Source organism: Onychomys torridus, chromosome 8, assembly GCF_903995425.1.
Source record: "Onychomys torridus chromosome 8, mOncTor1.1, whole genome shotgun sequence".
Lineage (NCBI taxonomy): Eukaryota > Metazoa > Chordata > Mammalia > Rodentia > Cricetidae > Onychomys > Onychomys torridus.
Window position 1 is genome coordinate 41,207,714 of NC_050450.1, and position 27,812 is coordinate 41,235,525.

The 27,812-nt window shown below is 49.8% G+C and overlaps 1 protein-coding gene across 1 annotated transcript in view; it reads left to right on the forward strand.

The window, feature by feature from the left end:
* Nucleotides 1–27,812, forward strand: part of Fstl4 (follistatin like 4) — a 421,445-nt gene that overhangs the window by 321,202 nt on the left and 72,431 nt on the right. The window lies entirely within an intron of this gene.

Sequence of the window (27,812 nt, forward strand, 5' to 3'; positions counted from 1 at the left end):
AGAGCCAGGAAACAGGATTTCTGGGTCAAGAGAAAGGGCAAGCTGGGGGTTGGCCCTGCTCCCATGCACAGGAGAGAGGTCCTCTGTGGCCTTGAGGTGCTGAGTCCTCCAGCTCCATGTCTCTGGGTTCTGGGGTGCTGTGGTAAGGGGTTAAGCTGAGGTCACAAGTGCTGATGGACAACACTCTAAACATCTAGCTGCTAGAAATGGCAAACAGCCCCACCTGCTTCCAGACCAATTCGAGCAGAAACAAAATTACACCTTATTTATTCTTTTTCTTCTTCCTTATCCAGGCTGTGGTCCTTGATAGTTAATCATCAAGTTGCCTTACACACACACACACACACACACACACACACACACACACACACATACACACACGCACATGCACACACATGCACACGCACACGCACACACATGCACAGAGCCAGGAGCAAGAGGATGGCAGGGTCCCTCCAGGTGGCATGCCTGTGTGGCTGTTGACCAGATTGACTGCCCAAGGCTTGTTCAAAGCCTCATTTTTCATCTCGGCCTCTCTCAGGGACAGAGGGCCAGCAGCAGCATGCCTTGCACACTTGGGCCTCTCTCCTGGCACACTCAGGAAAGCACTGAAATTTATTTCGTCCATTTGAATACAAATGCAATTGAGACAAAACCCTTCTTTTGTTTCAGAAGCCATTGCTCCAGTTCTGCTTCTCATCAAGTGAATTGACAGCCAAAGAGGGACAAAATAAATAAGCATGCATCTGGCTGTGCCAGGTGAAATAAAACCCTTCACTCATTACCGGATGTGGACATGGTAGTGTCAAGCTGTGTGAGCAGTCCAGCGTGGGGCTTCTCCCTAGGCAGTATATTAGTTACTTATGTGTCACTGTGATCAAAATACCTCACAGAATAACCTAAAAGACAGGATCAACTTTACCTCATGCTGTTGGAGGTTTTCAGTCTGCTGTGGTGGGAAAGGCTTGGGGACATTAGTGGCAATAGGAGCATGTGGTGGATTTGGTAGGAGCAAAGAGCATAAGGGACAGGCATGACCTTCAAAGGTCAACCTCCCAGGACCTCCTTCCACCATCCTGGCCCCACTGCCTGAAGGTTCCACAGCCTCCCCAAACACACCACACTCAAATCAGGAGCCTGGGGGCTCAGGAGGCATTTCCTATTCAGATCACAACAGGAAGGTCTGGAGACAGATGTGAGGGCTCTGGGGAGTCTGGGGTCAGGGAAGCTGGGAGACAGGTGCTCACAGCAATAGGTTGCCTGACTCCATTTCAGCACCCATCATTCTTTCTCTTCAGCCTCTTAAGCAGGGGGAGGGAGACATGTCCAGGAAGTCTTGCAGGATGTGTGCTGCAGAATGAACCTGGGAGCCTGGAGGGCTTCCTAAAGGAAGATGGCCTAGGCTGGGCCTTGAAGACCAAGATGGGATGGGTTTGTGTGGAGGAAAGGCCTCTGCTTTGAGGTGAGAGGAAGCTAGAGAAGAATCAAGCATGGTGTTCAAGAGAGAACACTCCACTTGCAGGTCAGTGTGGGACACAGAGCTCAGCCTCCAAGGCCAGGCTCCAGCTATGTCCAATGTGCCCTGAGCTGCCAGTCCTTGGGCCTCCAAGGCCCCTACTCTCATTCCAGGTCCCAAAGGCAGTTGAAAGGTCAATGCCAATGAGCTGAGCCTGCTTCTGAGAAGTACTCCACCAAAGAGGGACACGTGATACATGGTGCCCTGTCCTGGTTTGCTTCACTCCAGACTGCAGGGAGAGGAGTGCTGCCAGGGATCGATATCTGGAGCAGGTGTTTCGGAGCTCTTGGTATCTCCTTCAAGGAACTGAAATAAAGGTGCATATCAGTTGCCTCAGACAGATAGACACAGAGCCAGGCCATAGGAACCAGCACCTGTCCCTATGGAAAGCTGTGTCTCCCGCGTGTCTTGCTGTAGAGCTATAAGCCTGAGAGTGTGGCAGATCTCAAGCCATTCGTGTCTGTCCAGGTCCTGCTTGCTCTTATGGATACTAAATGTGATGATTTATAGAGGACCAAACACTGTCTGTCAGACAGCTCAACATAGGAAATGGGCAGGTACCGGGCCTGGGCAGAGCCGGGCAGACCCAGACAGGCCCGGCAAAGGGCTGGTCTGTGTCCCCAACCCCCTGACTGTGCTGCATGGGGTTTTTGAGCAATTATGGGGCCCCAGAAACAGAGGGACCTCTTCACCACCACAGAGACCCCAAAGTCCAGGCTCCAACATGCTCACCTCCGAGACTCATGAGGCTCCAACTGAGTGAAGTCACATCACTTACTCTCAAGCTACCCAGTCAGTAAGAGCCAAAGCTGGGCTACTAAAATTACTCAGATACTGTGCTAAGTACTTTATACTGTACGTTGTTCAGTTCCCAAACAAGGTGCTATTACTATCCTATTCTACAAATGATGTGACTGAGGTCAGACAATAGCAACAGTTCCTAAAAGGAGGTGATGCCTGGAGTGACTGGGGGTCGGGGAACTGTTCTACAAAGACACCAGGGTGCAGAAGACACTCAGGAAACAGCTAAGGTGATTCCAGGGCCTGGAGGACACTCAGGAAGAGATTACAGTGAGGTTAGCCAAAGCAAGAAAGCTCAAATGTCAGACCAGGGGCAAACAACCAAAGCTCTATGTTCAGAGAGAGGCAGAAGCAGGGCTGAGCAGTGTAGGAGCCCACACTTGCCACCCAGTCTGTCACCTCCCTCCTGGGTCAGCATCCAGGTGGCATGCCAAGCCTCTGTGAGTGCAGCAGGTGGGCTGTGGAGAGGGTGTCTCCCAGACTCCCCACAGTAGGGCTGGTGTCTGTCTGTCAAACAGACCTCATAAACTTCTGTCTGGAAGGCTAGCACTCTCTGCCTGAAAATCTCCTGGTACCTAGCCCAGGAAGTATGTGATGTGAGGCAGGCCAAGCAGCCTGGTAAGGCAGGATTGCCCACAGCCAAGGGACTGCTTCTAAGTGAAAGAGATGGAAAGATATTTAAAATCAATACTCTCAAATTAGCTTTTCCTTTTGTGAGATTGAACACGCTCCATTCAAGCCCCAAATGGGAAAGAATGTCCAGGGCAGCACCAAGGCGTCAGTGTGTCTTGTGAATTACAGGCACTCAGAGGCACTTTGAACAAAAACAAAAATTGTAGGAATTGTCTCCAAACAATAGCCAGGCAGGCTGCTTGCATACCATGGTCCTTCTGCTCCACTGTGAGCCGGCTCAGCCGTGCCTGCATCCCCCCTGCCAGTCCTTGTTTGCTTCATTTGGAGGGTCCCTGTAAGATATGATATGGCTGGAGAGATCTCCAGCCATCCACAGGCTCCAGAGCAGCTACGTGGTGCATGGAGGTTTTCTTAAAGCCCCTCTGAACCCAGCCTGAAGGTGAGAGGTTTTTGTCAAGACCAAGGAGGAAAGTCTGATTGGGTGGGCAGCATCCAAAATGCATCCCACAGAAATAAGATTTCTTCAGAACAGGAATCAGACTTCAAGACAGGTAATTTTATTTACTTGAACTTGGACATCTGAGGTTGTGTCTCCGCGTTCCAGGACCCATTCTCTCTCTCTCTCTGACAATCATACACACTAACATGCATTCATCACACTCTGGCACAGGGTCAAATACCTTACATACAATCTTCTCAGGAAAGCTAGGAGGCAGAGCTTATCATGAGTCCCAGAAGAGGAAGCTGAAGCACTGAGAGGTTAAAGAATTTTCCCAAAGGTGCACAGTCAATAAATAGCACAGCTGGAATTAGAATCCAGCATCCTAACCCCTGCACAACAGCCCAGCTGACATGCCATGGTCTTGGTCCATACCTAGACAGACAAATTTATATCCCATTGTCTTCAGGTGCTCATAATAGAGCCAGGCACCAAACAGAGCTAAGTGATGAAGCCAGTGACCCAGCGCCTATCCAGAACTCTATGCTTGCAGCTTGTGTATCAACCCTGAGAGCTGTGAGAGTCCAATTGGTCATGACACAGTTAGCTCCTAGACACACCAAACCCAGGAACCATCCTAGAGTCTTAGGAGGGCTCCAACCAGCCTCTGTTTCTGCAGCCATGGGTCCATCAGCCACAGGCTGTTCCAGGTGATAGCAGGCTGAATGCATGGGAACATCTGCACCAACTGGAGCTATAAGGGGGCTGTTGGACCTCACAGTCAGAATGAGCTTCAGTTGCCAAGCTCACTTGCCGAGGAGCTTATGTGGTTAACTCCGAGTCCAGAAGAGAGAGATGTACTTGAACTGGATGCAGGAGGCTCCCCAGGAGACAGGACCTGCATGAGGTCCTGGGGGATTCTGGGAAATGATACCGAAATGAAACCTCCAAAGCTTTGGAAAGGAAGGTGTGAGGTTTAGGTCCCCCTGGAAGGGTAAGGGTTGTGTTTGAAATCTAGCAGCAGCCTTGTGGGAGAGCACTGGGGTACTAGCAGGTAGCTCCTGGCTCAGCCACCTTCTAGATTAACTAAGCCCCCTCCATTCTGCCAAGACACTTGAGAACTGAAGTCTTCTTTGCCAAGCTTTAGCGACTCTGACTTCATGACCCGCTTTGCCTTTACTTTCCTCTTTGCACTGTTCAGGACTTTTCCCCTCGCTGAATTCTCTTCTCTTTCGCCTCTGTACACTTGAAGACAAGCAAATTCTGTACAGCTCCCTCTAACCTGGACATCCAGTACGGGCAGCTTCAGGGCACCCACGCTGACCCAGTGCTGGGCTCTGACCACACTCAGGACTGCCCAGAGCATCTTCTAAAGCATCACCAGGTGCTCACCTGCTCCAGCGCCTTTGATGGCTCCCTGTCTCACCTCACCAAGTCTGAGCTCTTGTGCCTCTTCTTCATCCTGCCTCACACTCTGGCTGTCCTTTCCTACACAGGGTCTCTTCCTGTAGATCTGCTTGTATTGTCCCAGGGACTGCCCTCTACATAAGAACCCATTTGTTCCAGGATGGTAGGAACTCTGTCTAATTCGTTAGACTTCCAGAAAGTCTGGAGACAGGGCTGGGCAGCTCAATCAGTGGAACTCCTGTCATGCAAGCATGAGAACCAGAGATCGATCAATACCCAGGCCCCACATAAAACAAGACAGACTTGGTGACCCGCTCTTGTAATCCCAACCTTGGGGGGGAGGGTGCAGACAGGAGACTCCCTACGGCTATCAGCCAGCCCAGTCTGTTTGATAAGTTCCAGACCTGTGAAAGAGCCTGTGGACAGTGCCCCTTGAGGAATTAGTGACACAGTGCATTAGTGACTTTTCTATTTCTGTGACAAAGCAGCATGACCAAAGCGGCTTAGAGAAGGAAAGACTTATTTGGGCTTATGGTTCCAGAGAGTTCAAGTCCATCAGCATCATGATGAGGAAGCAAGACAGCATGTGGGTATAGCGACTAGAGCAAACTGAGAACTCACAACCAAAACCACAAGCAGAAAGCAGAGAGCAAACTAGGAACACTATGAATCTTCAAACTATCAAAGCCCCCACCACCACCTCCAGTGATATATCTCCTCCAGCAAGGCCACAGCTCCTAAGCCTCCCCAAACACAAGCTGGGGACCAAGTATTCAAATGCCATGAACTATGGGGGACATCTCATTTAAACCACCATCTGCAGTTACTGGAGATTGTACCCTGGCCTCAGTACTCACAGGCACACACATGCACACATACACCAGCACCACACAACACACACACAGTTCAGCGTAAGCCATTTCCAGGTCAGGAATGGGAAGGAGTTAGGGGTTCATCTGGGTCTTGAATACCTGAGTCTGTTCTCCAAAGGCTGGGCAAGAACTTACAAAACAGACCAAGTAGTGAAGGCCGAGCCTAGCTGGAGCGGTACCACAGCACCTAGTGGGAGAGTTGTGCCGGGCTGGCTGTACACAGCTGGAAGAAGAAAAAGACAGTGACCAGGGGATGCTGGGAAGAGATGAGCCAGCAGGTGCTACCACAGCAACAAGCCACAGCTGCAGAGCCACCAGAGGCAAAGCTGAGCCTCTCGCTGCCACCAGCTGTCCACATCCTTCCCTCAGGCCAGCTTCTGCCCCAAGGGACACCTGTCTCAGAATCAAAAAGGCACATCACACTCTAACAATCGCCAGGTGGTGTTTTTAACGACATCAGTGGCGTCCATGAAGGAAACAGTGCTTTGATCAGGAGCGGTCCAGCCTGCAAGCCTGGACTTAGAAGGTTGGCTCCGAGGTGTGTGTTTGGAGTTCCCAGGGTAGGAATGAATCAGCAGCCCCAACTCGAATCTGCTTGGATCACTCCTCTCCTGCTTTGTGCCCATCTCCTGCTCCTTGACCCTTGCCTCAGGTCAGCACAGCACTGGAAATCCCTTCCCCACGGTACGGAATCCTCAGGGAAGGTCTCTGTGAGTACCCTGCCCCTGCCAAGCACTCCTAGCCCCTTCTGTACACATTAGCCAGTGCCTTCAGAGCCCATTCTCATCTCCCTCCCTACCCACTCCATGCCCCTACTCCTGTGAGCCACACATGAAACCTGCTTCTCTCTGGGGACCTGTAGCCTCTGTCAGAACAGAGAGGAGGAGAGTCAGATCATTTGCTATGAACAAGGAGAGACACAGGCAGATACACTCTTCTGGTGGGACCCATATCATATCATTTGGATAGCCAAGGTCTAAGCCCACAGAATAGGACCTTCAAGGTACAACAGGGCCCTGTTAGAAGCTGTGGGGTTCTTAACCCCATTCCTAGCAGGGGTCAAAATCCCCAAGGGTCCCAGAAGAGTCTCCTATAATATACCTTGGGGACACCAGTTCCCCCACCATCACTCTTGAAAGTGTCATCCAGGAGGCAAGCTCTGGTGGCCTGGTGAGAAAATAATGACATGTTTTATTTGACTAGAGCATACCATATCCTTGCCAGGACCTCACTTTGTGCCAACACACAATCGATGCCCTCTACTCCTGAATCACATCTCAGAACTTGACAGGTATTGACAACCATCCCTTTGAGAAGGGACACATGTCATCTGAGCATTGCAAGAATGTCATATCTCGAGAAAATCAGCCTCTGGGAAAAGGACTCTGCTCCTTGGCATAACAAAGTCAGGACAGGATGGACCCTTCAGAGTAAGAATCCTGAGAGTTAGAACAAGGTTAACCACCTGCTGGTTCAGTGGGACCCAGCCCAAAGAGGCAGGTCCCACTGGGCAAAGCAGAGTTAGCATCTTGACCCATGGGCAAAGTGACTCCGGTATCTCTGGGGGCGGAGGGGGGGGGTATTAGGGAGGCAGCGCTAGCCCCCAGGGTACGGGGACAGGATGCTGTTATCCTCCGAACAGCAGTTTCTACTCCCATCCTCTAGATAAGTTACTCTGCCTCCCCCACAGCAGCAGCCGCTGTTAATGGGATTACAATGTATCTCAAATTTCCCATTACCTATTTCAGTCACTTCACAAATGCTAATCAGAACTTGACAATACAACTGTGAGCTGGCAGCAAGCCAAAGCAAGCGGGTGGCCTCTCTCCCAGACAGCTCCGGGCTCCCTACCCCGGGATACACAGGGTGATTTCAGGAGCCCTCAACACATGCCTAGGAAGCCTGGCCAACTGTGGCTTCCCTGCACCCACTACTGCCTCTTCTTGGGAGCCCTCTGGTCCCCACCTTCCCCATCCACTGGCAAGTCCCTTAAGACTCAGGCCCAGAGTTCTCCCCTCCCAGAGGCCTGGGAACAAACAGCAGAATTCTCATTCCCATCCCAGCTTCCTCCCTCGGCCTGAACTCTCAGTATTCTCTGCTGCCCACAGCGAACTCTGTGCATTCCTGCTGAAGAAAAGAATGAATATTCATGCTCTTACCCGCCTTACTCAACAAGCCAAGACCTGGCCAGGTCCCTAGTCTTGGAGGCAAGAACCTGGGTCCCAGACCCAGCTCCCAAAGTCATGTAAGCCATCATCTGTCCACCATTCAATCCAAAAGCCTTAACCCAAACCCTCTGGTCATGCCTGCCACTGACCTGGTCCCTTGAGGACCAACCTAGGCCCCAGAGTCAGCAAAAAGCGGCACAGGAAGCCTACTCAGTGAAGACCTTCAACTCACAAGAAAACCTGCTTGCTTCCCTTCAGCCTCCGGTCCTACTATGTGCATTTCCTTTTATTCTCCCTTTCAGTTTTGGGGACTAAATGTTGGGAGCACCTCTACACTGTGACAAGAGGAGCCGGGGGAGAGTTTGGCTCTAGAGTCCTGAGGAACTGGAGTGCTGCACCTCTCTGTGCCTCAGTTTCCTTCCTGTGCAATGGGAGTCCTAGTAGGTAATATGTGTGAAGGCTTAATGCAGTGGTTCTCAACCTGTGAGTCATGACCCCTTTGGGATCGAATGACCCTTTCACTGGGGTCGCATATCAGATATCTTGTATATCAGATATTTATATGACAATTTATAACAGTAACAACAGTAGCAATGTTACAGTTATGAAGTAGCAACAAAAATAATGTTGTGGGTGGAGGTCATTACAACATGAGGAACTGTATTAAAGGGTCACAGCATTAGGAAGGGTGAGAACCACTCGCTTAGTGGAAGGCAAGGCAGGGTGCTCAGAGAATATCAGTTTGATAGATTTTCGCCTTCCACATTTAACCTATTTAAGAGACATTTTCCTAGGTCTAGAGTATTCTAGGCCGGGCCAGCAATCTCAGGAAGGCCCTGGACCCATGCATGACCTTGAGGTGCCCTTCAGGGCTGCTAATGCCTATCACACGAGGTCCAGGATCTGGGCCAAATGAAAGAGCAAGGGAACTATTGTGATGCAGGCTCGCAGCTCATGACCAAGAGTTCATCCGCCTTGTTCCCTGTGTCAGGCCTTAGGGGTTGCTAGGACTCAACAGTGAGCAAGGGTGGCTGTGGCCTCTGCCCTCCAGACTTACTTCTTCCTGGGAAGGAGACAGCAAAGCTCTGGGTGAGGTGGTGACCAGGGAGGCCCCTCTCTAAGGAACAGTGTTAAAGAAGAGAGCCTGGGCTGTGAAGGAGCTTACCATGCATCCAGGAGACCTGGATGAGAAAGGCTGCCACATTTGAGGACTGAGAGCAGGCCAACATGGCTGGGAACTGTAGGTGGGCAGCTCGTTCGCTCTAGGCCAGACGATAGGCTACCAGACTCGGTTCTAGCTTGGGGAAAACACCAAAAGGGAGACCAGGCAGCTGAGATCTCTGCCCTTGACATCCTTCTGGGTAATAGGCGCTCGCTCGCTCGTGTGACCTCTCTCTTTGTGGCCTAGGCATTTGATACTACCTCATCTGGAGCCAGGCTTCAAGGCAGCTCCTGGGTGGTTTTCATGCTTCCTTCACACCCTCCTGGCTCAGCCCAGCCCCTAAGTGTTCCAGATCCCACTGTAGCTAGGAGTGACTCAATCATGAATATTCATGCCTGGGCTCTCTCTAGTAGCAGGCTCAGTGCCTCTGAGATGCACACCTGTGCCTACCTATGGCAGGGTTGCCCCCCTGTACCCTCCTGCTCTTCCTCCTCAGGCTCACCTGCCACTCCCCACCCAAACTGGCTTATGCAGCACAGCTGGAGCCACGGGCCCTGAGGTGACTAGCAGGGGTATGAGGGGTAGCTCCCTGCAGGTCTGGAGGGGACTATGGGTTGACTTGCTTCCCCAAACTCTACAAATAACCCTGCTTGCATGCCCTAGCAGTGTCATAACAAATCGCTACAAGGTGGCTTGAAACCCCAAAAATTTGTTCTCTGCTGGTTCCAGAGACCGAAGTTAGAAATCAAGGTGTCACCAGGCCAGCAGCTCCTGGAGACTCTTCCCTGTGCTCAGCCAGCTTCTGGCAGCTCCTGGTGTTCCTGGCACATGATAACACTATGCCAGGCTCTGCCTCCATCTTCACAAGGCTGCCTACTTGGCTCCTGCATTCTCTTCTCTTTCTGTGAGACACTTGACCCTAAATCCTTGATAAGCACTCTTCAAATCCGTAAGTGACAATATCTGCAAAGATCCATTGTTCAAATAACATGACCTTACAAGACCCCCCAAAACATAAATGGGGAGGATGTATTCAATGCCCCTTAGACCCGAATGAGGCTGGCTCTGGAAAGAAGATGATATGGGGGGGGGGTACCTGCCATGCCACTACTCCTTTCCTTGATGGCTCACTATGTCAACATGTTCAGAGTCTCCTCAGGACCACTGAGGTTCCTTGGCCTTCCTAGGATTGCAGAATGCCAGCTGGGTTCAGCCCATCCCTCAACACCAGGTTTTGGGGCTTAAGTGCCGGGTAGAGCCTGTGGTACCAAATTCAGAGAATGCACAGCAGCTGTCTGCATGACACAGGCACTTGAAATAGAGGCAGGAAGGAATCGGGGCTTCAAGGTCATCTTTGTCTGTACAGAGAACTTCCAGACCAGGTTAGGTTTCTGTCAGCTCAACAGAAGGGTCATCTGGGAAGAGGGAACTTCAACTGAGAAAATGCCCCATCTGATCGGCCTACAGAGAAGTCTGTGAGGCATTTTCTTGATTAATGACTAGTATGGGAAGGCCCCAGCCACTGTGGGTGAGCCAGGTGGTTCAGGATTATATAAAACAATAAGCTAAGCAAGTCAGAGTTAGCAAGCCAGTGAGCAGCAAGCCTCCTCCGCTTCTGCTTGAGTTCCTGCCCTGGCTTCCCTCAGTGACAGACTATAAAGTGTAAGGTGAACTAAACCCTTCCCTCCCTCAAGTTGCTTTTGGCTGGTGTTGTACCACATCAATAGAAAGCAAAGCAAGACACTCATGAGACACTGTCTCAAAGGGAGAAAAAAAAATCTAGAGAAAAACCAGGAAATAGCCTTGCTTTTCTCGAATCTCATATCAGCATCCCCTGAATTTCCGCTCCACTGAACCAGCTGTTGGCAGAGCCGATGAGGGGCTGGGCTCTCTGAGGAACGTTCCCATGCATCCTTGAGGGATGTTACTTGGCCCCCACTCCTGGGTCTAAGGCCAGGATTTAAGTTTTGAGCTAGCAAGAAAGCTGTCAGGAACCTGTACACCTCAAGCTCCCTTGTCCCCTGAGTTCCTGTTTACACATGTGGTGCTTAAGGACCCTTCCCTCCCTCATGTCACAAGTCTAAAGCCTGGCTACTGAGAAGAATCTGGGTCTTCCAAGTAGGAGTAACCTATAGACCTGCCAGAGTTCACCAAAGGAGGACTACCCCTCTCCTGGGATGCCCCCCAGAGTCCAGTGTTCCACCCCGGACTTCCTGAGATGCCCCCAAGGGATTCCAGATGTGGCCTCAGCTGGACCAGCCTTCTAAGGCAAGCAGGAAATCATGCTGTGGCTCCCATAGGCTGTTCTGGGAGGGATATTGTCATTAAAACCTCCCAACTCACTGGGTGCAGATACAAATCAGTCATCCCAGCTACTAGGGAGGCTGAGATAGGAAGCTTGCAATCAGAGCCTACCTGAACAAGAGTAAGTTCAAGGCCAGACCAGGCAACTCTGTCTTCAAATAAAAATTAACAAGAGCCAGATATGTGGCTTGGGGAGAGTCCTCACCTGGCATACACAAGGCCTTATTTATTTACATCAGCCTGGTAGCATTGTGGGTTGGCCTGAGACCTGCCAGTCACCACCAACATAGTAGAGTGCTTCTGGGGGTGTCATGTCCTCTCCAGCACAGCCTTACACACCTGGACATTCCTACAAGCTCGCCATTAACTTTAGGCCAATGCCACTGCCTAGGAATGTGAATCACAAAGCCAAGGTCTTCCGTGTTGAAATAAAGGGACAAAAAACAGCAGCCAGAGGGAGCCAGGGCTGGAAAAAAAAAAAAAAACAGGTCCCTTCCATTCCTTTCAAAACTTAAGACCCCCAGGATCCATTTTTCCCTCTGTGGCACTGTGTGCAGTAAGGACACATGGTCCAGGCCCTGGAAATTCAGAGAAGGGAATAGCTTTGACTACAGGGGCCTGCTGTAGTGACAGACCCCTTATCAAATAGACATGATCACAAAGCCTCCTGCACACCTTGGAATGGCTGTTTGTGTCCCATTAGTATCAACTGCCCTTATGAATCCTCCAAAGTAGTTTAGAACAAGGCTTCAGTCTTAAAGTGATGAGGAAACCCAGACCCCTAAGATTCTTCTAGAATCAGCCTTGTTCATGGGGCTACTCCCCCCACAAACTCTAACTGAAGTATAGTATACAGAGAAAAGCATTCCACTCTACAAAGAGACATGAATACCCCCTCGATAGCTTACCTAGCATGTACAAGGCCCTGATTTAACCCCTGGTACACCCCAGAAAAGCAACATCACCAGCACCTCACTCATCCCATCCCGTCTGTCCCCTCCTGGTCACGGCACCTTTCCCTTCTCTCCAGCATAATAATTTCCTGCCCAGAACTGCAGAGTAACCTGTGTGCCTTAGGACTTTGTGTCAATGGAATCACAGAGTGTGACCCTCTGTGTCTGGCCAATTGCCTAAAACTGTCTGCAGGTTCATCTATTGTAATTCCATCTATAGCAGGAGCCCTTCTTTCTCCTGGGCAATAATAGTCCATTGTACGAACATGCCAGAACTGATACACCTGACTTGTTTCCAGTTTGTGGAAATTATTAAAAAAAAAAAAAAAAAAGTTCCAGAGAATGTACAAGTTCTCACACAAGCCTTTGACGAGCTTTTCTACCAGAAACACGACTCAGCATCAAATTATCAGAGGGGAGTGTGTGTAGAAAGAGACGTGATAGTTTAAACACACTCTTGTCCTGTCCAAAGAAGGGAGGATTAACTGGAAGGGGTGAGGGTGCAGAGAGTTGTAACCACAAAGCAGCTTCCCAAAGTCAGCTAGGGACACAGGCTGGACGGACATCACAACCCACACTACCACACAGGGACGCAGGCTGGACGGACATCACAACCCACACTACCACACAGGGACACAGGCTGGATAGACGTCACAACCCACACTACCACACAGGGACACAGGCTGGACGTACATCACAACCCACACTACCACACAGGGAGACAGGCTGGATAGATGTCACAACCCCCTGGACAGTCCTACAAGCTCATCCTTGCCTTTGGGCTAGTGCCACTGTCTGGGAATGTGGGTCTCAAAACTGAGGGCTTCTGGGCTGAAGCAAAGGGACACAGCAGCAGCCAGGCAAGGAGCCAAGGCCCAAACCTTCTATTCAGTTCCCAGCCTGTTCACAAAGGAGCCTCCTGTCTGCACCCCCTCCTCCTTCCTCATCTATCCCTACTTCTGTTTCCTACTCCCCCTTCTCCCCCCTCCTTCCCTTATTCCACTTCTTCACTCCCCCCTACTCCCTCCCCTCCCCCTCACTTCCTCCCCTCCCCCTCACTTCCTCCCCTCCCCCTCACTTCCTCCCCTCCCCCTCACTTCCTCCCCTCAACCACCTTCCATCATCTCCAAGACCCTCAGGCAGCCAGGAACTGATACAGAACTGTGAGCACCCCTGTAAGCCCCATCCTGGGACAAGATTACCCTACTTAAAGGAAAAACGTAGTTTTTCTCTGTCGATTCAAATTATGTTCGGTATACTGTTAGTTAAATATGTACAAGCGTAAAGCTGGGTACATGTCCCTTATGCATTGAGCTCTTTTATAATCATAAAGCTCAAACAAATTTATAAACGAAATAAAAACAAACTGCAAAACCAATAAACTTCAAATTAACAACATTAATTTAATGGGACAAATGATACTGTTTTCCCGAAACTAAATCAGTGCTCACAGCGTGACTCTGGGGCAGCCCGCTGTGGTCTCCATCTTTGCCACAACTCCACTGTCGAGCTGGGGGGATGACCCCCCTCTTCTACCACTCTCCATTCAAAACCTCCAAGCCTGTGCAGTGTCCCGACCTCCTTGTGTCCCGTTGCTCATTTGTGAAAGGGCATGAGCAAGACAACTCGTGAGGGACTGGGGATGTGACTCAGTTGGTAGAGTGCTTATCTGGCACACACAATCCCCAGCACCACATAAAACTGGACATACTGGTGCACACCTGCAGACCCAGGAAGAAGCAGGAGGATCATGTGTTCAAGGTCATCTTTGGTGATGTCAGTTCAGTTTTATCTTTGGCTACATAGTAAGTCTGAAGCCATCTTGAAATACACGAGACCCTATCTCAAAAGTGGGGATGGGATGGGGAAAAGGCTCAGTAGTTAAGAGCATTTGTTGCTCTTGCAGAGGACCCAAATTCAACTCCCAGCATCCATGTGGTGACTTAAAACCACTCATAACTCCAGTCTCAGGAGATCCAACACCTTCATTGCCTCCATGGGTCCTGCATACATAGGCATGCATACATACACTTAAGAACTTCATATACATACAAATCAATGCTTTTTAGGAGACTTGTAAGAATTCAGGCATGATACACATACAGCTTCCTGGACTTGACCCTCTGAAAGTCAGAAAAGCACCCCCACTTCGTGATGACCCTACTCTGCTGCTGTCAACATTTCAGAATTCTTATTTTTAAAATATTCGTTTTATGAGTGTTTTGCATATATATATATATATGTATATATATATATATTATATACACACACATATATGCATATATATGCACCATGTGTATGCAGTACCCACAGAGGTCAGAAGAGGACATTGCATTGGATACCTTGAACAGGAGTTAGAGATAGTTATGATCTTCCATAAAGATGCACCGAACTAAACCTGAGTTCTCTGCGAGAGCATCCAGCCCACTTAACTGCTGGGCCATTGCTCCAACCCTCCTTAGTGATTTTTAACAAAGGGTCCTCTGTCTTCATACTGCACTGAGCCACACACCTATGTCAGAGGTTCTATGTGTAGTACAGCCAAGCACACAGTACATACTCAGTCCTGTTTCTAAGAGTGTTTAGTACTCCTGTTACCAAGTGTAGTTTCTTTATGATGTGTTCCTCAGAGAAAATTTATTTATAATAGAGGTTGAAGAGGCTACCTCATGTGTGTAATTGTATCGAGTAATTCTTGAGATTGTGTGTATGTGCTGTGGAGCAAGGACTCTGTAATGAGGGAGGGACTAGTATGCAGGGTCACATGGGTATCCTGAGCCCATGAATCCTGCACCATTGGCTCAGCTCCGGCTCCAGCCTTCTACTCCAATCTCCTAATTTGATATTCAATCACTTTTATCAGAACTGGTTCAAAAATGGGGCCAGTCAAAATACTGCTTGCTATTTTCTTCAAACTGCTTAAATCGATGGCCGGAGTTTAAGTTAGCAGCTTATGGAGTTGAAGACATCTTAATGGATTAGAAACTCATACAGAGTTGCTAATTTAATTTCCCCTTTTTATTGCTGTTCTCTTATAAAACAGCACAGAGAGCCCTTTCTCTGAGAGTGAGATATTAATACCCGAGGCATACTCCAAGAGCAAGGGAGGGCATTAAGATTTTGCAAGGTCTCTCTATTTGTTCCTGACTCCTAAAGGCTCCTATGCTGGCCCAGATAGGAGACAGACCCAAAGGATTAACTGCTCAAAATTCTAGAAAATGGAAACTGCCCTTGGCCACTGTCAACAGAGCCAAGTGCATCCCCACCTGCCCAGAGCAGATGTCTGCAATCAGCTCCACCAGCCCCTGGATGTGGTGAGGGGCTCACCAAAGAAAGCTGGGCACTTGGCCTTGTAAGGATAGAGCATTAATGTCCCCTCACTGTGCAAGACTTGGATCTCCTGGGAGAGTCCATCTTCCTTCTTAGGGCACAGTAAGCGAGAGACCTCCCTGGGCTCAGTGAGCAGCCTCATGTCTAATCTCCTGGTGGAAGCTCAGAGGGGACCTTCCTGGGCCAGGGATGAAAGGGGGATGTGTACTGTGCCCAACTAGCAGCCCCTGGACTGGGTTCCTCCTTTCCTCTTCCCCTTCCCCTTCCCCACAAACCCGAGTTCTCGTGGCTATGCTGAGGCCTGTGGACAAGGATGTGTTGTGACCAGCCCTGCTGCAGCCAATTCTTCAGTCAGCCATTCCTTCCTGGGCCTTCTGGCTTTCTGCAGCCTTGGGGTAAGATGAGCCTCAGAGGTCATGTATGGCCAGCACCCACTATTGTGCCCCTGTGAGGTCACCTCCAAGGACAGGACCACTGACTTCTGCAGACAAATGTGCCAGGCGGCCCTGAGCCTGAGCTGCTCCCTCCTCTATGGGAAGGTACCATGGGCCCAGAAAGGCAGCCTAACTGCACAAGCCCCAGGCAGGGCCCTAGGACTCCAGAGAATACTTCCAGTATGACAGTTAGTCTAGGAATCATGTCATCCCGAACTCCACATGGCCTCACAAGCTCTGTGTGCAATGCAGCCAGACTGAACTGAGGCATGCAAATAAGTGTAAAATGCACATTTTCAAGCCTTGTATACAAAATACGTCAATTAGATTTTATGTTGATAACATGTCAAAATGACGACATTTTGATAGATTGAGTTACAGTAGATTATTGAAATGAGCATCGCTGAGTTAGTTTTTCTGTTTTCTGTAGCTGCTAGGAAAAAAATAGATACATGCTGTGAGTTATATATTTCCAGGGACAGTGCTATGTCTGGAGAAAACAGGAGAAGTCTCACAGGTCAACTAGATTGGAGTTGAGAATGTGACTCAGTGGATAGATTATTTGTTTGGCAGGCTCAAAGGCTATCTTTAATGTGTAGCACCATGTAAGCTGGGGGTTGGGGGGTGCCTGTAATCCCTGGACTCAGTAGGTAAAAGCAAGAGGCTCAGGAGGTCAAGGTCATTTCCCTCCATTCCACAAGGCCAATCTGGCAACATGAGCCGCTGTATCAAAAAAGAGTCAACCTGATAGAATCATGACCAGACAGAGGGCTGACCCATCTCCTAGCATGATGTAGGCCCTACAGTAGGCTTTCTCCTGAGCAGTGTGGCTCTAAGTGGCCTCCCATGCCAACCCCTGCAGCAAAAGGAGATGAGGACTGAGACCTGGCAAAAAGCCCTCAAAAGAGGATTTCCAGGCTGTACTGTGACGAATACTATCAGGATCAGAAAGGCAAAGTGGCTTTCCAGGAGCACCTGAGATTTGCAAGTACCAACAGATGGTCTGAGTTTTCATATTCGCTTCTGCATCTCACTACAAAATCCAGAGACACAATCACAGCCCTGCTGTCACACAGACGCGGGCAGACATTTGCCACTTAGAGTGGTTCCTTCAGCACTAACGCAGCATGCTGGTTTACATACTCATAAAAACCGCAAGAGTTATTATTTCTCTACACTGCAGGCATATCTGGGGTACCCACTTAACGGCGCCCATAGAATAAATTACTTCCGGATGACACTTTTTAATTGAATTGAACTAACAGCTTAGTAATATGTTGCAATAAGAGGAATATTAGGATGATTAAAAGATCTGAAAACTCTTGCAAAATTAAATGATTAAACGTAACACTGAGTAAATGAATGAGTCTGTGTGAATTAATCAGTCGTGGGCCTCAGCAAACAGTTGTGTAGCTAAGCGTTCATTGCGGCCCCACACACTCCTGGCTTCTCTCTCCCTGTGTGTCCCTCTCCATCATACCCTCTTTACTGCCATTCAGTCAAGGAGCATCTCCCAGAGGCAAAAGAGCCGAAGTCCTTTTGCCTGGGAGTGTTAGGTGAATCACGGCTTCTGGTCAACCACTTGTTCCTGGGGTTCTGACCACATGATTCAGCCAGGTTGTTAATTGTCAACCCTTGTTTCTAGCTTAAGTGCAATTTAAAGTAGTTGAAATTCACATTCCTTCCAGGTGAGTAACACACACCTGTAATCTCTCCACCGATGGTGGCTCCAGCAGAAGGATAATAAGTCGCAGGCCAACTTGGGCTATATAATAAGACTTTGACTCAGAAAAGAAAAAAAAAAAAGTTAAGATTCTGGGGACTAGGGAGTTAACTTAGCAAATTACCTACTGTTCAAATATGACAACCTGAGTTTGGATCCTCAGCACCCTAGCCTGGCAGAGGTACAAATCTGCAGCCCTAGTGCTGGGGAAGGCAGAGACGGACGCATCCCCAGAGCTCACTGGCTGGCCAGCATAGCTAAATCAGTAAGCTCCAGGTTCAGTGAGAGACAGACCTTGTCACAGAGAATAAGCTGGTAATCTATCAAAGAGGATGGCAACATCAACCTCTGGGTCCCATATACATACACACATCCACCTGCACACACACACACTTATACACATGAACACATACATACACTACACACACAAGGAATTTTAGGAGCTAGAAGGATGGCTCACTGGTCAAGAGTGATTGACACTCTTCCAGAGTGGTACCCAAGTCAGGTGGTTTACAACCACCTACAACTCCAGCTCCAGGTTATCTGAGGCCTTCTTCTGACCTGCACGGGTACCCATACACAGGCCATACTCATACATGGACATACGTATATACATATATATGAGAAAGAGAGTGAGGTAGAGGAGGAGGAAAGAGTATTCTGGCTTTCATGCTGATCATAAGAATTATAATTTCTAATAGCCCCCCTTCCTCCTTTTTGATTATTTAAGATAGCTCTTGTGCCCCATAGCCCAAACGTTTTCATGTCCTTAGATGGCTGAATCTGCCAAGTTGGTCTTAGGAACAGGAGGTCGAGTGTCATATGGGAAACAGCTGTGGATAGTGTCCCAGAGAGGTGTCTTCTGTGTCCTACCCTCCACCACACAAGCCAGCACCATGCAGGTACCTTTTGTATGACCTAGAAAGCTAATTAACTTCCTTACACAGCTCATCCCACACCTGCCCAGAGAAAACACAGGTCATTTCCTTTCTGATCATATAAATCTTTCATGCCCCATTCATAGCCATAATTAGTTACATAGAAATTCAGGTTATGATTCAGGCTGTTATTAGGGAATCATGAAAACACTGAAAAGTTGTATTTCACTCTCTCATACAAACTCTTAAGGTGTCCATTACAGAGAACAGAAGGGACTCTGTATCTCATTAGGGTTAAAATTCAATTCAGAGCAGACTCTCATTGGCTGGACTTGATGCTGAATGTATTTCCCCAGGCATGCCTGGCAGGAAGTTCAAGGCAGGTCTGCTTTAATCTGCACCCTGGAATGCTCCAGTGACCCTTCCCCCCATCCAAAGTGCCTTTCCAGGCTAAGGATCTGGAGCTTCCTAAAACACGCTGCAAAAACCTTCTCAGATGAAAATAGATTCTTGGTTCCAGTAAGCCAGTAGCTCCTGAAGAATAGGCCAGCTTTTCTGTTAAGTTACAGAAACGATGTTACCATTGTCTGACGGTTAGAGTTGGGGTAGGGGCATGATGAGTTGTACATACCTGCTAGGACCACTAGATTCTTCTCCCCCAACCTGACAAGCTCAGAGCCCAAGGACGGAATTGCATTCCCACAGTTACCCTGGAGGCCAAGAGGGCTCTTGAAGGTCAGTGGGTATTGGCCTGGTGTCAGCCCTCAGTCACTGTCCATTATCTTCTACCATAGCCCAGGCCTCTGGCCACGCTCACAGTGCAGCTTTAAATGGATTGTAAATGATCAAGGAAGCTCCCCTCAGAAAGCCAAGCATCTAAGCTCTGAAGAAGGGCATTATGGCTTCCAGAAGCTTCCTGTCACAAAGACCCAGCCCATTGTGTGAAATTCACCCTCTTTGGGTCACCCAGTTCATCACACCTGCTGTATTAGTGCTAGCTAGCTTTCTGTTGCTGGGGACATCACTGAGAGAAGTCAATTTACATGGGGGAGAAAGGCTTATTTCTGGTTCATAGTATCAGAGGTTTGAACCCACAGTCTCTGGGCTCCATCACTTTAGGCCTAGGGAGGCACTGTACATCAGCATGGAAGCCAGTGGCAGAAGAAACCCATTTACCTCATAGAGGCTGCCGAACAACAAAAGGAAGAAAGATGCTGGGGTCTGGGATCCCCCTTGATGAGCACACCCCAATGATAGGACTCTAGCTGGGCCCTGCCTCCTGCGTGTTCTACCACCTCTCCACAGTGCCAGCAGCTAGAGGACACATGACCCTACAGGAAACATTTGGAAATCAGACCATCCTATAATCAATCCAAGATCCAGCAACTAGCTGATTCTGGACCTTGGCGGGGAGCAAGGAGGCACGGACAGCCTGCTGACCAGATAGAGGCGCTGGAGCAGGAATGGCCACACCTCAAGGATTCCCATTCCGCTGTCATCTGAACGCCCTGCCAGCCTCCCACCTCAGCAGATCTCACTGCTCATTTGTTTCCAGGACAAACACCCTAAAAACCTTCATTTGTCAAAACTCTGAAAGCCACTGGCCTGAGCCAACCAGGAAAGGGGCGATCCCAGCTTCGTTACAAGAGGAGGCAGATGATTCCAGTGTCCTCCCGAATTAATCCGGTGTGTACTCTGCCATTATCATAACTGTGTCCTTCGTCGCCAGGCCAGTTCGGGAATGAAAACTAATACACTCTGTGCGGAGTCTCTTTATGGAGAGGACGGGATCCTGGTGGCCCTTGACAGAGAGGCCTGCAACATAATGCAACAGAAGACTTTTGAAATGCTAATGTGAGCTCCCTGCAACTTAATTTTATTTTATATATATACATATATATATATATATATATATATATATATATATATATATATATGACATTTCACAGCTCCGCAGCCTCAATAGCTAGAACAGCATCGTAAAACTGACAACACGGTGATTTAGGGAGGAGAGTCCATCCAAGTGAAATGGATGGTGGGCCTTTAAAGACCCTGTTTAGCACCTCTTACCTGGGGTCAGTGTTCATCGTCAATATGTCATTAAAGCATTCTGTTAAATCACTTGCAGAGTGGCTCAGCTCTTCTCCGTCTCCGTGTTGGATTACGGAGCTAATGAGGCAGAACCCCACTGGAAGGACGAGAGTAGGCTCACGGCGTTGTCCCTGGTTAGGAAGTACCAGAGAAGGCCGACCTCAATAAAAGACCCGCAGAGGAAAGGGGCCTGGAAGAGCAGGTGTGTGGGCCTAAAGGGTCCCTCTGAAGTCAGTGGTTAGTGTTGGGTGCCACACGATTCTGGCCTTCTCTCTGCAGGCTTCACGAGCCCAGTGTTCACCAAACCAATATTCATAAAAACCCAAAATGCAGTCAGGTCTGCAGCCAGCAACATAGGAAGATGAAAGAGGACCCATCACATGCCTTGTGGAGTTTTCTAGACCTCAAAGACAGAGGGTCTCAACAGACCCAACAGAGCAAAGGGGCTGAAACCAAGCCTCAAACTGGAACCAGATTAGCATGACCTTGAAGTGAATCTGCTCTGCCCCTTCAAAATCCCCATGAGACCCCGTGACAGTGGCACTCCTGAAGACTCCCTCTCTCCGTTCTTTTCTTTCTAAAATAAAGACTGTCATAGGAAAATATGCCCATTTTATACAAGTGGAAAGATAGGCTGGAGAGATGGCTCAGTCAGTGAACTGCCTGCCATTCAAGTGTGAGGACCCGTGTTCAATCCCCGGAACCCACGTTTAAGAAGCTGGGCAGACTGGTGCACATTTAACACTACTAGCGCTGGGAAGACAGACAGGAGAATCCATGGGGCTTATCAGCCAGGGACATACTGGTGCATACACCACCTGAGTGGCCATCTCACATGGAGCAGCATCACAGCGTCGGTCCTTAGATGGCATGTGAGTAAGAACTATACATCAGAACCTCTGATATAAGATGGGCTTCCCTGCACCCTGCTCTGTCCAGATGCTGGCACCATACGCTGACAGTCACCACCCACCATCTCTGTGGTTAGTCAGTAGAGAAAAAGGCCTGGCCCATCCCACCTGTACTACATGTAAGCTTTTGACTTCTCGGCCACAGTCCTGGTCCTGGCCAGCTTGCTAAGGGTGTGGGGCCTGGCAGCTGTGGAGAGGGAAGAACGGGGCAGCATAACTTCCACCATGGTCATGAGTTCACCTACTCCTGACATAAGTGAACACAAGGCAAGCCAGGGGTTTGGGGAGGGGTCTTTTGATTGAACTCCTCAGGTATTTATGTTATTGATATAAGTAACTTTTAAAAAAATATGGGTTGGGGATTTAGCTCAGTGGTAGAGGTTTTCTGTAAGGCTGGTGGACCTCAGATGTGAAAGTGCTTTGGGTAAAGAAGGGGCCATCCTCATCCTACGCTGCCTCCTCATCTAGCCTGTGGTCCTCTTAAATCAGTTCTGGAAGAAGCCCCATGCAACAAGCAGACACACAGCCTGCAGCTTTCAAAGGCCGATGCTGGGCCTGCCCTGGCCAACCTGCTCAACCAGCCCAACCTTGATGCTGCTCAGCTCTCTCCCGTCTTCCTTCCCCTTCCCATATCTCTCCCCTCCTTGCCTCACCCCACTCTTGACTCTTTCCCTGACTTTGCCCCTCCCCTCTCCTTCTCCCTGGACTAGTAAACCAAGTCTCCATCTCCTCCTGCTATTCCTGCTTCTCCAGCCAAGAGAGCTGACTGCGAAATGACACCTCACAGACTCCAGGCAGAGAGACAAGACATACAATGGGAGTCTAACCTGCCCAGCTGGCAGTCAGATGTTCTATCATTGTGACATTGCTCTCAGATTTCAAAGGAAGGAGTCAGAAAGTCATGATCTTCCTAAAGAATAGGGAAACCTAGAAAGGATTCAGGGACAATGGCCGAGTAGCTCACACCATTCCAGGCCAACCTTCCCCGGAGCAGGGCCGCAGGGACCCCGCTGCTGTGACTGTAGCAGTCTGACCCAGAGAGGCTCTCCTGACCTGCTGGAAACATGGCCAGCTCCTAGATTACCTCCATCTCTGCCTACTGAGCAAGCAGGAAACAGGAGTGGGCAGTGTTCTTCTAGTTTCTGTGCTAGGGACTCCCTTGACCTGAAGCTGGTCATTTTTCAGCGACAGGGCCCTAAGGAGCATGATGACCAGGGGACAGGGAGAGAAGAACAGTGAAGTGTGGCTTCAGGAGGTCTTAAAAAAGGCTGATGGTTCATATAGGCAAGTTTAAGAAGCACACCACCTTATATAGTGTCTTTCTGAAAGGAAGAAAATGGGAGAGTGTCAGCAAAAAAAAAAAAAGAAAAAAGAAAAAAAAAAACTGTCACACAATGGGACCAAGTCAGCAAGAAGCTAATCAAGCAATGTTGTACAAAGGGAACACGGGATAGCTCAAGGATGGCTGAAACCAAGCACACAGTAGCCTTGCGACAGATAACTCCAGTCTCTTCACGGGGAACGGCAACTTCCCAGGAACTAAAACCTTACAGACCTTGCCAAGTCTGCCCCTGGGCAAGGTCGCAGAACTAGGTTCCTTTTGTCCTTTCATCAGGAACCCTAAGAAAGCCTGGCACTCAACACCCCTTCACTTTTTGGTCAGCAAGAGCGGAGGGAGGTCAAGCAGGCCCTTGGCTCTCCATGTATTCACCCTTGGCTCTGATTCAGCCAGGAGATGGCTGGGGAGGCTTCTGAGCCCATCATTTCAGTGGGTATACATCACTAGTGTCTGCCCCTCCTAAGGGAACTCATTAAGTTGGTGATGGTGTTTGGAATAACACAGAACCTCTCTGCCCATGTCTCCACGGCTCGTCTGTAGAACCACATGAGCAAGGAGAAATCATTTTTATCTCCCAAGATCAGGACTCAGGCAGACACACAGGGTATGTATACTTTGTAGTCTAGGCACTCTGTGTTGGCATACCCCATACCTAGGCTCTGACTTTCTGCAAAATCAGCAATAGCCAGCCAGTATTGGGATGGCTCGCAGTACCTAGTGAGAGACAGTAGAAGTGCTAAGGTAATAGACTGTGGGATCCTTGAGCTCGGTGGCCCAGGTCATTATACAGGAGGGTCATGCTATATTCTTCTTTAAGGAGTGCTTAGATGCCCTGCTGTGAACCTGGGACCAGGGAGACCATGAACCTGTAAGGCTGGGGGTATCTGTCTATATCTCAGATGATGAAACTGAGGTAGGGTTGCTGCCAGGTTTCAGGGATATATATGTCCTGTGGAGAGTCATTCAACGTGCCCATTCCTGCAAAGGAACATGTGACATCCCAAAACACCATCACAGGAAGTGTGTCCCACCCTGAGTAGTGAGGCAGTATGCTTGGGCAGATCACCAACACCCAGCTGGAACTTTGTCACTTCCCAGCTGTATGGCTGTGAGCATGTCTTGTACCCTTTGGGTCACCCAAGGACTGGGATAGTGGGGTGCTCCTGTTGGGGCTTGTACACAGACACCTGGTGAACCTCATTGCCATGACCCATATGCCCATTCCCTTCTACCTATTTAAGTCCAACATCCCGAGCGCCTGGCTGCTCTCCCACCCACTTCTGCCCTCTATAAAATTATCTTCCTCCTCCTCTTCCTCTTCTTCCTCCTACTTGTTCCTTACCCAGCTCTTTTCTTTGACCCAGCTCCTAGTTATTGGGGTCTAGCAGAGTGCTGGGCCCCATGTGAGGTGCTGAAAGGCAGCAGGAAGCCAGGCAGAAGCAGTTCCTGTAATGCTGAGCCCTGACTACTCCTATCCCCTTCACACCCCATCCAGTGCTCCCTACTAGACCAAAACACCTCCTGTGGGGTCTCATCCATCTGATCTTCTAGAAGTCAAGCCCAGGACACTTAATGAGGCCATGGTCATGACCCAAGAAGCAAGTGTGATTGACAGGCAGCTCAGGAAGGAACAAGGCAGGGCTGAGATAGGAAGTAGGAGTGGTACCAGTTCACACCCTGGTGTCAAGATGACCTCCCAGGACTTGGCCTTTGGAGAGGCCTGTAACTGTGCAAATACAAGAAAGGATGCTCTGAAGAGGATAGGAAGGAGGTGGGAGGCCTGGGACCACAGAACAAGAGGCTCTGGGAACCAGGAGGGAGAGTGTGGCCGGGCTGGGAAAGGGAAATTGGCTGGTCGAGATTTGGTGAGTGATAAGATAAGCTACCTAGGGTGTAGACTCTGAGCACACAGAACACCAGAGTCCAAAAGGCACAGCAGGCACACTAGGAATCCATTGCTGAAGGCTCCCAGGCTGCCCAGGGCCTGGCCCCAGCAGACTTTCATCTAGCAACGCGATTGCTTCCAAGAACCAAGAGGTATCTTTGGAATGAGGCTAGAGTAACTCTGCCCCACGGATGGCACTGAGTAGCCATGGGAGCCAGTCACCAACAGTGACTTCCAGTGCTTCCTAGGGACCACTGAGCTGGGATTAGGACATACAACATCTGTAGAGATAAGGACAGATGGAAGCCTCCCAGGGTCCTCACCCTGCAGTTGAGAACTCAGTGGGGAAGTGGAAGGAGCCAGGAAGTACCTCTCTGTCATCAATTGAGCTTCCTCAGCAGGTCCTTGTGATCCTTTCCTTCCTGACAGGTCATGTGGGAAGAAAGTGGAGGCAGACATGGGGCCTCTTGGCACAGATGGGCTTCTGGTGGGCAGGAAGAACTGCAGAGCATCCTGCCTCTCCAGGCAGCCAGGTGGAGCGGACACTTGCAGGCAGGGAGTGGGTGGAGTCTCTAGGAGCAGGGCAGGAGGATTCGCAGTCAGTGCAAGCGATGGTGTGCTGCATGGCTTGCATGGGGCAGGGATTTATAAACTGCCACAGAGTCACTCCCTGGAACCCAGAGGGTAACTTTACCTAAAGTATCGAGCCCCTTTTTTCATAATGTGCAAAAAAAGAAGCCAGCCGGATGGTGGTGGAACTTGGGAGACAGAGCCAGGCTGATCTCTGTGAGTTCAAGGCCAGCCTGGTCTACAGAGCGAGATCCAGGACAGGCACCAAAACTACACAGAGAAACCCTTTCTCAAAAGAAGAGAAGGAGGAGGAGGAGGAGGAGGAGGAGGAGGAGGAGGAGGAGGAGGAGGAGGAGGAAGCCAAGCCTGGATTCAGCATGTATAGGTTCCCAACATGGATTTCTGTCCAGGACATGAAGCCTTCCCACCACGGGAACCCTTTGTCAGCATGCTGACTTCTGCTCTGGCTGATTCAGGAACGCCTGCAGCATTCCTGGGCTGCAGGAGACTGCTTGGGTCTAACAACAAAGGCAAGCCACACCACAGCTTCCCATAAAACGCAGGAGATTAAGTGCCCCACTGCTAAGAAAGGCAAACTGTGGCAGGAACCCTGGTGACAGCACCCAGTCCCAAGCTAATGGGTCTCAAGTCCCACTGGAGTGTGGGTCCTACCACTGTTACTCTCTGGACCTCTGTGTTCCAGTCCCCCACATTGGGAACAGCCCACCAATGACATGAGACCAAGATGGCCAGCCATGTAGGGTTGTCAGGCATCTCCTGTAGGCATGAGTCCTGGAGGCATAGACTATGCCTCCCTTGCATGTGATGGACTGCAGGCCACTTCTCGAAACTAAAGCTGCCAAATAATGTTTTGAACTTTAGTTTTATTTTTATGTGATGGCTGGAATGTCTCTGATTTTGTGGGATTGCATGGCCGGGATTCAAGGGGTAGGGTACAGCCTTGGGAGCAGGATATGGCACGGGCAGGGCAGAGATAAAGCTAAAGACTAGAATGTCCACACTGGCCTTCTGCCAGTTTCCCTGGTTTAAGCAGAGATGTCCCAGGCATATTTGCATAGGGGTGGGCTCACTGGTGCCAGCATGATCAGTGAGCATGGGAAAACCCAGGATGCATTTGGAGAATAGCCAAAAGTTCAGTTTGGCTCCATCTAAGTAGGAGCAGTAGGAGATGAAGTGTTAGTGGACCTTAAATGCCAGGCAGGGGAGGGCAGGTGTCCTATGAGAGACTCTTGGCAAAACACTGCCACCTTCTAGAAAACCAAGGTCCTGCCTGGGAGCCACTGCGGAGGGACAGAGAGAAAGGGTAGATTTGGAGGGGCATAGGATGGCTTGTCGATACCTATAAAGATGAGAGGGGTAGGTGGGATGTGGCTCATCTATCCATTCCTCAATGGCCTGCTCTCTCAACTGGCCAGCAGCCCCGTGTGTCTGCAGCCTAAGGCAGACACCACATGGTACTGCTGCCAAGAAGTGATTTGCCATGGGTCGAGATGTGGAGATTTCCAAACTGACAGATGGTGGAGGGGTCTTGAGAGAGGGAGCGGGAGGCATTTTTCTTCCTGAGACTTGTCCTTGGACAAAACATACATTACAGGGTTTTCTTTCTAAGAGATAAATGAAAGCGCTGGCCAAGACACGGAGTGAGAGAGAAATCCCACGCTAGGAAAAGAAATTCCTCACATCCCGGCACTTGGGTAGGACTTTGCTGGCACGCGTGTTGCCTCACTTCAGCAGGTTTCAACGAAGGTTCTATGGCATCTCCAAAAGTGGTCACACTGACTCTCAGGGGGTCTCCCTCGCCCTAGTCAGCTGCCTGCATGGGGACCCACCCCACCAGGGACAGCAGGTAGGCCCAGCAGACTGGGTACTTCAAGAGTATGACGGCTCCTGCCCAGGCAAGGAAAGCCACTTCCGGCAAACAAAGGACATGCGTTTGGTTAAGTCGTGATGTTGATGTATGTATGCTGCAGTTCCCAACGGTGCCACTCCTGACATCAGAGCCAGACTCTTGGTTGTGGGGACTCTTGTGTGTCTTCTAAACTGTTCGGCACCATCCCTGGCCTTCGCTCGGTAGATGCCAACAGGAAACTGCCTTCTCCTCTCACCACCCCCACTGAAGCAATCAAAGCTATTTCCAGGCAAAGGTCTCCTGGGGACTAGAATAAGGGTTGAGTTGAGAACCGTCGGTGTAGACAGAAGGGTCCTGCCTCATCTCCCACCTTCCATTCCGCTTCCCTACATCATGTCCCGCCCACCCCTGTTCTGTTGTAAAGCTCCAGGGATGGGGTATAGTGGCACAGGCGTCTTCAGGCAAGAGGATTACGAGTTCAAGGCCAGCCTGAGGTACACTGCTGAGTCCCAGTCCTCGAGCCTCC